Source organism: Impatiens glandulifera, chromosome 1, assembly GCF_907164915.1.
Source record: "Impatiens glandulifera chromosome 1, dImpGla2.1, whole genome shotgun sequence".
In the NCBI taxonomy this organism is placed as follows: Eukaryota; Viridiplantae; Streptophyta; class Magnoliopsida; order Ericales; family Balsaminaceae; genus Impatiens; species Impatiens glandulifera.
In genome coordinates, this window is record NC_061862.1 from 142710793 (window position 1) to 142720643 (window position 9851).

General features: G+C 31.6%; 1 non-coding gene across 1 annotated transcript; it reads left to right on the forward strand.

The window, feature by feature from the left end:
• The first annotated feature begins 5023 nt into the window (after positions 1 to 5023).
• On the forward strand, positions 5024 to 5096 carry TRNAK-UUU. Its single transcript has one exon. It is a non-coding gene; the product is annotated as a tRNA-Lys (tRNA).
• Positions 5097 to 9851: the final 4755 nt, after the last annotated feature.

Here is a 9851-nt window from a genome sequence, read left to right on the forward strand (position 1 = left end):
GTGATTATTCAAATCTTGTTAGATATCTTTATAATCTTAGTTTTTCCTTTAACTATGTTTCTTCTTATTAATATTTTATTTTCTTAAACAACATATCTTCTTTAAATACCGAAATACAAATCTCAAATAAATTGTTTCTTTCCAGAAAATAAAAATCATTACTTTCTTCTTGTTATCTTGTTTGTGTTATACAGATTTTAAGAAATTTATCCCACTTGGTAATATATCTTTTTGTAAATCTGTTTCCTTTTGTTTAAATAAAACACTCAATTAGAAAAAAAAAATTACTTACTATTTTGTGGTCCAAACAATCATTAATATTTTGATAAAATGTTTGATTAATTGACTTGTTCTTCCCTAAAAATAATTCTACATTATGGTAGTACAAATTGACTACAATCAATCCATCTTTCTAGTGCACAAAGTTGATTAATACTTGTTTTTCAAGAGATTTAAAATCATGATTATGATTTTAAGGTCAAAATTTTCTTTCATTATTTTTTTTCTTTATTTTAAAATTTGAACACAGTATTTATAATCACGATTTTCATTTTAATTTAAAACGTTTGTACAACTTTTTGCTTTTTTTTTTTTTTTTTTTTGCTATCTTTGGATCGATGAGAAAATTAGTTTGTCTTGAGATTGGGTGTGTGAGTGTGATCATGATTTAGTGTTTTTTATATTTGACTTTGAAGTTTTGATAATTTTATGAAATTCTTTAGGGTGTGTTTGATAACCCTGGAATTGACATTGAAATTGGAATTGGAATTGGAATTTGAATTGGAGTATCCAATTCCAATTTTTATGTTTGTTAGACACTTTAATATTAAGAATTAGAATTGGAATTAGAATTCCAATGAAATTCAATATAGTGTAATTTGATAGTTCTCAATTCCAATATTTATAGGTTGGAATTGTAATTCCAAATTAACACGTTTTTTATGTTTCTGACATTTTTAACACGTTTTTCACACATTAAACACGTTTTTAACACGTTTAACATATTTTCATATTTTGACACGTTTAACACGTTTTTGACACATTAACACGTTTTTTACGTCATTGACACGTTTTGACACGTTTAACATGATTTTCATGATTTTAATACGTTTAACACGTTTTTGACACGTTTAACACGTTTTTGGCACGTTTAACACGTTTTTGGCACGTTTAACACGTTTTTGACACGTTTAACACGTTTTGACACATTTAACACGTTTTTCACATCCTTGACACGTTTAACACGTTTTTAACACATTTAACACGTTTTTCATGTCCTTGACACGTTTAACACGTTTAACATGATTTTCACATTTTTAACACGTTTAACACGTTTTTGGCACGTTTAACACGTTTTTGACACGTTTAACACGTTTTGACACATTTAACACATTTTTCACGTCCTTGACACGTTTAACACGTTTCACATGTTTTTTACGTTTTTGAAAACGTTTGACACATTTTTAACACATTTAACACGTTTAACACATTTTTCACGTTTTGGCACGTTTAACAAGTTTTACACTTATTTGGCACGTTTAACACATTTTTGATACGTTTGACACGTACATATGTTTTTGACATGTTTAACACGTTTTAAACCTATCAAAATGTGTGAAAAACATGTTAAACGTATTAAAAAGGTCAAAATTGTGTTAAATGTGCAAAAAATGTGAAAAATGTGTTAAAAATGTGAATATGTGTGAAAAATGTGTTAATATGTGTGAAAAATGTGTGAAAAACATGTGAAAACGTGAAAACGTGTTAAAACGTGTGAAAACATGTTAAACTTGCCAAAACGTGAAAAACATGTTTAAGGTGTCAAAAATGTGTAAAACGTGTGAAAAACGTGTTAGATATGCCAAAAATGTGTTTAACGTGCCAAAAATGTGAAAAACATGTTAAACGTGTGAAAAACGTGTTAGATGTGGAAAACGTGTGAAAACGTGTTAACCGTGTTAAACATGTGAAAAACGTGTTAAATATGCCAAAACGTGAAAAAATGTGTTAAACGTGTCAAAAATGTGTAAAACGTGTTAGACATGCCAAAAACGTATTAAACGTGTGAAAAACGTGAAAATATGTTAAACATGTGAAAACGTATTAAACATGTTAAAAACGCGCCAAAAACGTGAAAAACGTGTTAAACTTGTTAAGATATGTGAAAAACGTGTTAAACTTGTTAAAACGAGTGAAAACGTGAAAAACGTGTTAAAACGTGAAAAACGTGTTAAAACGTGTGAAAACGTGTGAGAAAAACGTGAAAAACGTGTGACAACGTGAAAAATGTGTTAAAACGTGTGAAAAACGTGAAAAACATGTTTAACGTGTGAAAAACGTGTTAAACGTGAAAAACGTGTGATAGTGTGTGAAAAACGTGTTAAATGTGCCAAAACGTGTTAAACGTGTCAAAAATGTATAAAACGTGTTAGACATGCCAAAAACGTGTTAAACGTGTGAAAACGTGAAAAACATGTTAAACGTGTGAAAAATGTATTAAACATGTTAAAAACGCGCCAAAAACGTGAAAACCGTGTTAAATTTGTTAAAACGTGTGATAAACATGTTAAACGTATTAAAAATGTTTAAAACGTGTTAAGCATACCAAAAACGTGAAAACATGTTAAACGTGTGAAAATGTGTTTTAAGTGTGAAAATGTGTTAAATATGTCAAAAACGTGTTTGAAAGTGCCAAAAACGTGTAAAAATGTGTTAAACATGTCAAAAACGTGTTAAACATGTCAAAAACGTATTAAACGTGAAAACATATTTAAAAAGTTAATATTTTGAACCGATATTTATTTTACAAACATAGGAATTAGAATTGAATTACAATTCTATCATTTTCCCAAACATAAGAATTTTAATTGAATTACAATTCTATAATTTTTCAAACATAAGAATTGAATTGTAATTCAATGCCAATTCTCATGGAATTGGAATTAGAATTCCAATGTCAATTTTAATTTTAATTTCAATTCCAATTCCCCTCATCAAACACAACCTTAGTGAGTTTGATTGAATATGTAATTTTGTGTTTCATTATTCACAACTTTATGTCCCTTATATTTTGTTTGTATCAGGCTGGCCGCAGTCGAGCTCATATCTGGTTGTAACACTTATTTTACCACCACTAAATTGAGATTATTAATTGTCTCGACAACACTAAATTTTCAAGTTATTCAAAAACTGTCAATTCGTGTGCAAAATTGAGGGTTTTATTACTCTCTGAATTATATATATATCCTTCCCTCAAAATAAACTAACAGTTCTTTTATATCAAATAAACTACTTTAAACTATATAAAACTGTGTTACTAAATTAAGTTGGTCCTTCAAAAATATAATATGGTTTGGCTGGCCCTTGCTGGTCTTCAATTTTCAGCCCCCACTGTGTGTTTTCATTTACTTTTTGGGGTCCATGCACACAATAAAGAGCATTAACATTTTGAAAATACATGAGAGATTATTGTTCTCTTCACTGAAATTAATTGAACATTATGATTATACAAATTGACTACAAATAATTCACATTTCTATATATTCCACAAAGCTGGCTTGACCTAGGCTTATTTTCCAAGAGAATTTAAATCATGATTGTGATATTAAAGTGAGAAAAATATTTATAATAGAATAAATCTACAATTATTATTATTTATTAATTTATTAATTTGAGAAGTACAAATGACAAGGTAGTTAAAAGGAGAGTAACATGTGAAAGAGCTGGTAATGTTCCTAAACTCCAATATTTGACTTCATACTGATGAGTTAGTTTAGAAACCTCATCTAACTTATTGGAAACTCATTACAAAATAATAATAATTGATTTTTCAAAGAGATGACAATACATTTTTAAAGTATAAACATGACTTTGGATATTAGGTTTTGGTTAGAAGAGGAGAGTACAACATTTTTTATATTATTTTGGGCTATTCTTTGGATATGTGGGAAATTTAATGGATCTTGGATGATTTAATGTTTTGTGATTGTTTTTATGGTAAATCCTCTAGTAGATTGGATTGAAAATGTCATAAAATATGTGTTATGATTTGAAACTCCTCTAGTTTGTTTAAGGAGGGTGATTGAGAAATTGAATGAATAAGTATCACTATTGTCATAAAGTAATGCCCATCTGAATAATATAAATGAATATAATAAAGGAGTAAAATTGAAACATGTTCAATGAAAAAAAATATCAACTTAATTGATTTTCTCTTTATAAATATACTATAATCAAATTTGTATTTTTAATTTTTTTTTTTGGAACAAAACACCATAGATGTTTGAGTTCGAATTAGAATTTTGATTCAATTGAAGAAGAAAAAGGGTAAGCATCTCTATCTCGGATGCTAACACGAGGACTTCTAGATAGGTCACATGGCCTCTTTCCTCCTCCCTACGAGTTAAAATATATATTTTTTTTATAAATAATTTATATACATATTATATATATATATATTTTTAATAGAGTTAACTTATATATATTATATTATTTTTCATCATTAATTTTATATAATTACATTTTAAATCATACATTTTATCGGGAAATTTGACGAAATGACCTTAAAGACTGGGTTATTTGACCTGGTGGTAATTTGATAATTTAATTGCGCTTGTGGTGATTTTATTTTTTTTGGACGATTTTGCCATTGTCGCGAAACGCTAAGTCACTTAGCGTTTGCGAAGTGAAAATGTGTGAAATGTCCAAATTACCCTTACTATTTAATATAACTTCCCTCATTTTTTTTATTTCTTTTCTTCTCCTTCTCTCTCTTCCCGTTCTTCTCCTCCTTCTCTCTAAACTGGGCGGCGGCGATCGGTGGCGACGGCGGCGAAACGACAATGAGTTTCACGACGAGCACGAGCACTGTTCCACTTGGTACGTTTATCTTATGATATTTCAAGTTTATTGATGTTTGGTTTATGCATCTTCGAATCACTGTTGTTTAGGGTTTACTTCCCGTTTCGCTAAGGACTTCCCGTTTCGCTAAGGACTTATCGTTTCGCTAAATATTTTAACATGAGTTGTCTTAACTCAGCTGGTAGAGTGCGTGGCTTTTAACCATGTGGTTGTGGGTTCAATTCCCACAGATGGTGTTTTTATAGTTTTTTTTTTTTTTTACTTTTACATAAATCAAATGCTCATTTGTAGAGAAATGATTATTTTTAATTTGATACATAAATGAAATGGTATAGAAAATGTTTGTTATGGTTATGTTTTAATTTGATACATAAATGAAATGGTATAGAAAATGTTTGTTTGTTTTTTTTACTTTTGCATAAATCAAATGTTCATTTGTAGAGAAATGGTTATGTTTTAGTTTGATGCATAAATGAAATGGTATAGAAAGAAATGAAACAAAATCAGCTTAAACATTCATTAACAAATACCAAAAGCAGCTTAAACATTCATTAACAAATACCAAAGAAAGTAGTTCACTTTTTACATATTATTATTTTCTTAATTAGAATTAATTTATTTATTTACTGAAGTAATCTTCAGTCCTGCCCTTGAATCCAATTTGTCCAAAAGTCAATGCCAAGAACAATCTCAAGTGTCAAGTAACCAGCCTAACCTGTTTGTTTACTTGTTTATGTATATTAATATTAGAAAGAAACAAAAATATATTTTAATTGCTCAGTCCCAATGCTGGAAAGAGTCCGTTGATCGCCAGAATACTGGAAGGTGCTAACCATCCGATCAACCCAAACCCAATCACGTTCAGATCTTTCCGTAGCCAATCCCTCTCGAAACTACAATCGATCAAACAAACAAATTTCAATTATACTCTTATTTTCTTACATTACATACATACATACATGATACATACCATGTAAGCTTTCCACCTAAGGCTTTTGCAACCATCAAAGGATTCATGGTTCTAACTGGGATTCATGGCTCTAACTGGAGCCTTTAGGAATCCTGAGCTCAGTCTCACCGGTGATGAAGACAGACAAGATCCGTTTCGCTAAGTGCTTAGCACTTAGCGAAATGCTAATCACTTAGGGAAACGCTAAGCACTTAGCGAAACGCTAAGCACTTAGCGAAACGGTAAGTCCTTAGCGAATCTTCCCTGAAACGGAACTCATATGATCCAAGATTATATGCAAAACCCATTAATGAACCACACTTAACGAAATGGTCAAATATGAACCAAATAACAAATATGAACCCACAAATATGAACAAATATGAACCAAATATGAACCAAATATGAACGAAATATGAACATGTTTTGAAATAAAGAAAATGTAAACATGAACATAACTGTTTATCAGATCTGAAATGAACATCTACCTCGACGACCTTCAAATCCTTAGAATCGGAGATCTGCATACCCTAAACCCTAGAATCGGAAACCTGTATGCAAAATAGATTTAGGGTTATAAATCTTGTAAATCTTTATAGATAAAAACATAAATGGATTATGTTAGAAGATCTTGTAAATCTGTATAGATCTGTATAGATAACCGCCGCCGTCCGTCGTCACCGCTGGCCGCCGTGAAGGAGAGAACGGGAGAAGAGAGAGAAAGAAAACTAAGAAAATGAAAATATTTGAGTATTTATACTAACCCTAATCCACTTCGCGAAACGCTAAGTCACTTAGCGTTTCGCGACAAGGGAAAAATCGTATAAAAAAAAATATAGAACCACGAGCGCAATTAAATTATCAAATTACCACCAGGTCAAATAACCCAGTCTTTAAGGTCATTTCGTCAAATTTCCCCATTTTATCTCTTATCATATATATATATATATATATTTCTTTATGAGTATACAAAATTAACTAATTACTAATAAATATTAAATATAAAATATATATATACATACACAAAATAATAATATTTTTCCAATAATTTCAAGTTTAGCGATTAAAGTTTTCATATTTAATGCTTACCAGAGTTTAATCCCAAAACATACAAATTTATATTTTCAAAAGTCATTCGTGACTTTTATATATGGTAACACAACTTTTAAAGAAATGATACGAGACATCTGAATGTATGAGGTCAAAATTAGTGGTTGGTTTGACGAGTATTTAAAAGTGTGAGGTCATGAGATGAAGATTGGGTGGTGGGTGATTTGTCGAGTGTGAGGTTAGAATTAGTGGTTAGTTTAACAAACATTTGAAAATGTGAGGTCACGAGATGGAGGTTGAGTGATGGGTGATTTGTCGACCGAGGGGATAAAGAGGCATATGAAAAAGTTTGAGTCACAAGATGATGGTCAATTGGGAGTTAGTGGTTTTTTTGATGTTGAATAAGAGGTTTGTGATCAATTGAGATTGGTTGTTGAGTTGTTGAGGTGAGAGTAAAAGAAAGATCGACTAAGATTGGTGAATGGTTTGTTGAGGGATAAAAAGGCATATGAAAAGTGTAAGTCATAAGTTTAGGGTTAGTAGGTGGTTTGCCGAGGGGATAAAAAGGCATACGAGTGATAAAGAGACATGAAAAATGTGAGTCACGAGATGAGGGTCAGTTGGGGCTTAGTGGTTGGGTTTTGACGATGTATAAGAGGTATGTGATCAATTGAGATTGGTTGTTGATTTGTTGAAGTGAGAATAAAAGATAGATCGACTAAGATATGTGAGTGATTGTAAAGGGATAAATATACATATGAAAAAGTTTAAGTCACAAGATTATGGTGATTATGTAGTTTCCCGAGGGGATAAAGATGCATATGAGAGATTAAGAGACATGAAAAAGTGTAAGTCATAAGATGAGGGTCAGTTGGGGTTAGTGGTTGAGTTTTGACGATGAATAAGAGGTGTGTTATCAATTGAGAATGGTTGTTGACTTGTTGAAGTGAGAATAAAAGAGACGTCGACTAAGATTGATGTGTGTTTGACGAGAGATAAAGAGACATATGAAAAAGTGCGAGTCACAAGATTATGGTTAGTGCGTGGTTTTCCAAGAGGATAAATATGCATATGAAAAAGTGTGAGTCACAAGATAATTGAGTTTGACGAGAGATAAGAAGTGTGTCATCAATTGAGGTCGACTAAGATTGGTGAGTGCTTTGTCGAAGGGATAAAAGAGGATATGAAAAAGTGTGAGTCACAAGATTATGTGTTAAGTGAGTGTCGAGGGGATAAAATATAGGTTAACATTAAGTTTAGACTAAATTTAATTTTTTACAAACTAAAACTAATTTTAAATTAATTAGATTTGAATTATATTAGTATTATATTAAATATTTATCTTACTTCGTTTGGTTTACGGCCTTTCGAATTTAATGGGGGCCATAGTTGTCGAATTTAATGGGGCCATATAAGTAGACACCTCTAAATTAGTTGAACATTATGGTTATACAAATTGAATACACTTAATTCATATTTCTACGTATTCCACAAAACTGGCTTGACCTAGACTTAGTTTGCAAGGAAATTAAATCATGATAAATAGAATAAATCTACAATAATTATTATTTGTTTATTAATTTGAGAAGTAGAAATGAAAAGATAATTAAGAGAATATCAACATTAAAAGAGGTAAAGTGTTGGGAATTTTGAAATCAAGATTAATTTTATACTGTAATCTAACAATGTGAGATGGGTAAATGCACAGGTTATCCAAGTCTAAAACAGAAGATCAAGCACATAACAAAACAACACCAGATTTACGTGGAAAACCCTCTCAACCTGGAGGGTAAAAAACCACGGGGCCAACCAGCAAATTTCACTATAAACAAGAAACGGATACGAATGTTATTCTCAACTTTAAACCCAAAGTTGAGGCATACAAATAGAGAAAACCAATTTCATCTAGACTAAAACTAGTCTAGATATAAGACAACAAGAAATTGGAACCTGAAAGTGAAAAAATAAGAGATCTACTATCTCCTTCTCTTCTTCTTCCTCTGTTTCTTCTCCTCTATTTCTTCTCTTCTTTGCAGAAAGTCTTCTCTCTCTAGAAGTGATAGAATGAGCAGCATTCTTAGGATTTGCTCATTTAATTAACTGTCTAATTGGGCTGGACCCAAAAGACCCAACAATCTCCCCCTCCAGCCCACAGAGAGAGGTACACCGATCTTCAAGTCATCACTTGGTATTCATGCCGACAAGCCGACAACAGAGCTCGAGCTTGTCTTTTAGAACAAATTTTGTAAACATGTCTGACGGGTTCTTATCCGTGTGGATTTTCTTCAACTTCATTTGCTGGTTTTCTATTACATCTCTTAACTAATGAAACCTCACATCAATATGCTTAGTTCTGGAATTATATGTAACATTCTTGCTCAAATCTATGGCATTCTGGCTATCACAGAAAACAATTGCATCTTCTTGTTGCATACCAAGCCTTAGGAGAAATCCAATCATCCACAATAACTCCTCACCAGTTTCAGTTACTGCAATGTATTCTGCTTATGTTGTTGATAAAGCCACACATTTCTGCAACTTGGATTGCCATGACACGGCTCCCCTGCAAAAGTAAACACATAACCCGAAGTGGATTTTCTGTGATCTAGACCTCCAGCCATATCAGCATCTGTGTAACCTTCTAACACAGCTTCATCATATCCAAAACTCAAACACAAATTGGAAGTGCCTCTTAGATATCTAAGAATCCACTTCACTACTTCCCAATGTTGTTTTTCTGGATTAGAGAGGAACCTACTTACCACACCGACTGCATGCGCTATATCTGGCCTAGTGCAAACCATTGCATACATCAAACTCCCTACAACTGAGGAGTATGATACACTTGACATTTCATCATTTTCTTTCTCTGTTGATGGACACATCTTCTTTCTCAATTTAAAATGGCTAGGAAGTGGACAACTTACTTCATTTTCTCCTTGCATGTTGAATCTTTCAAGTACCCTTTCAATGTAATTCTCTTGTGACAACCA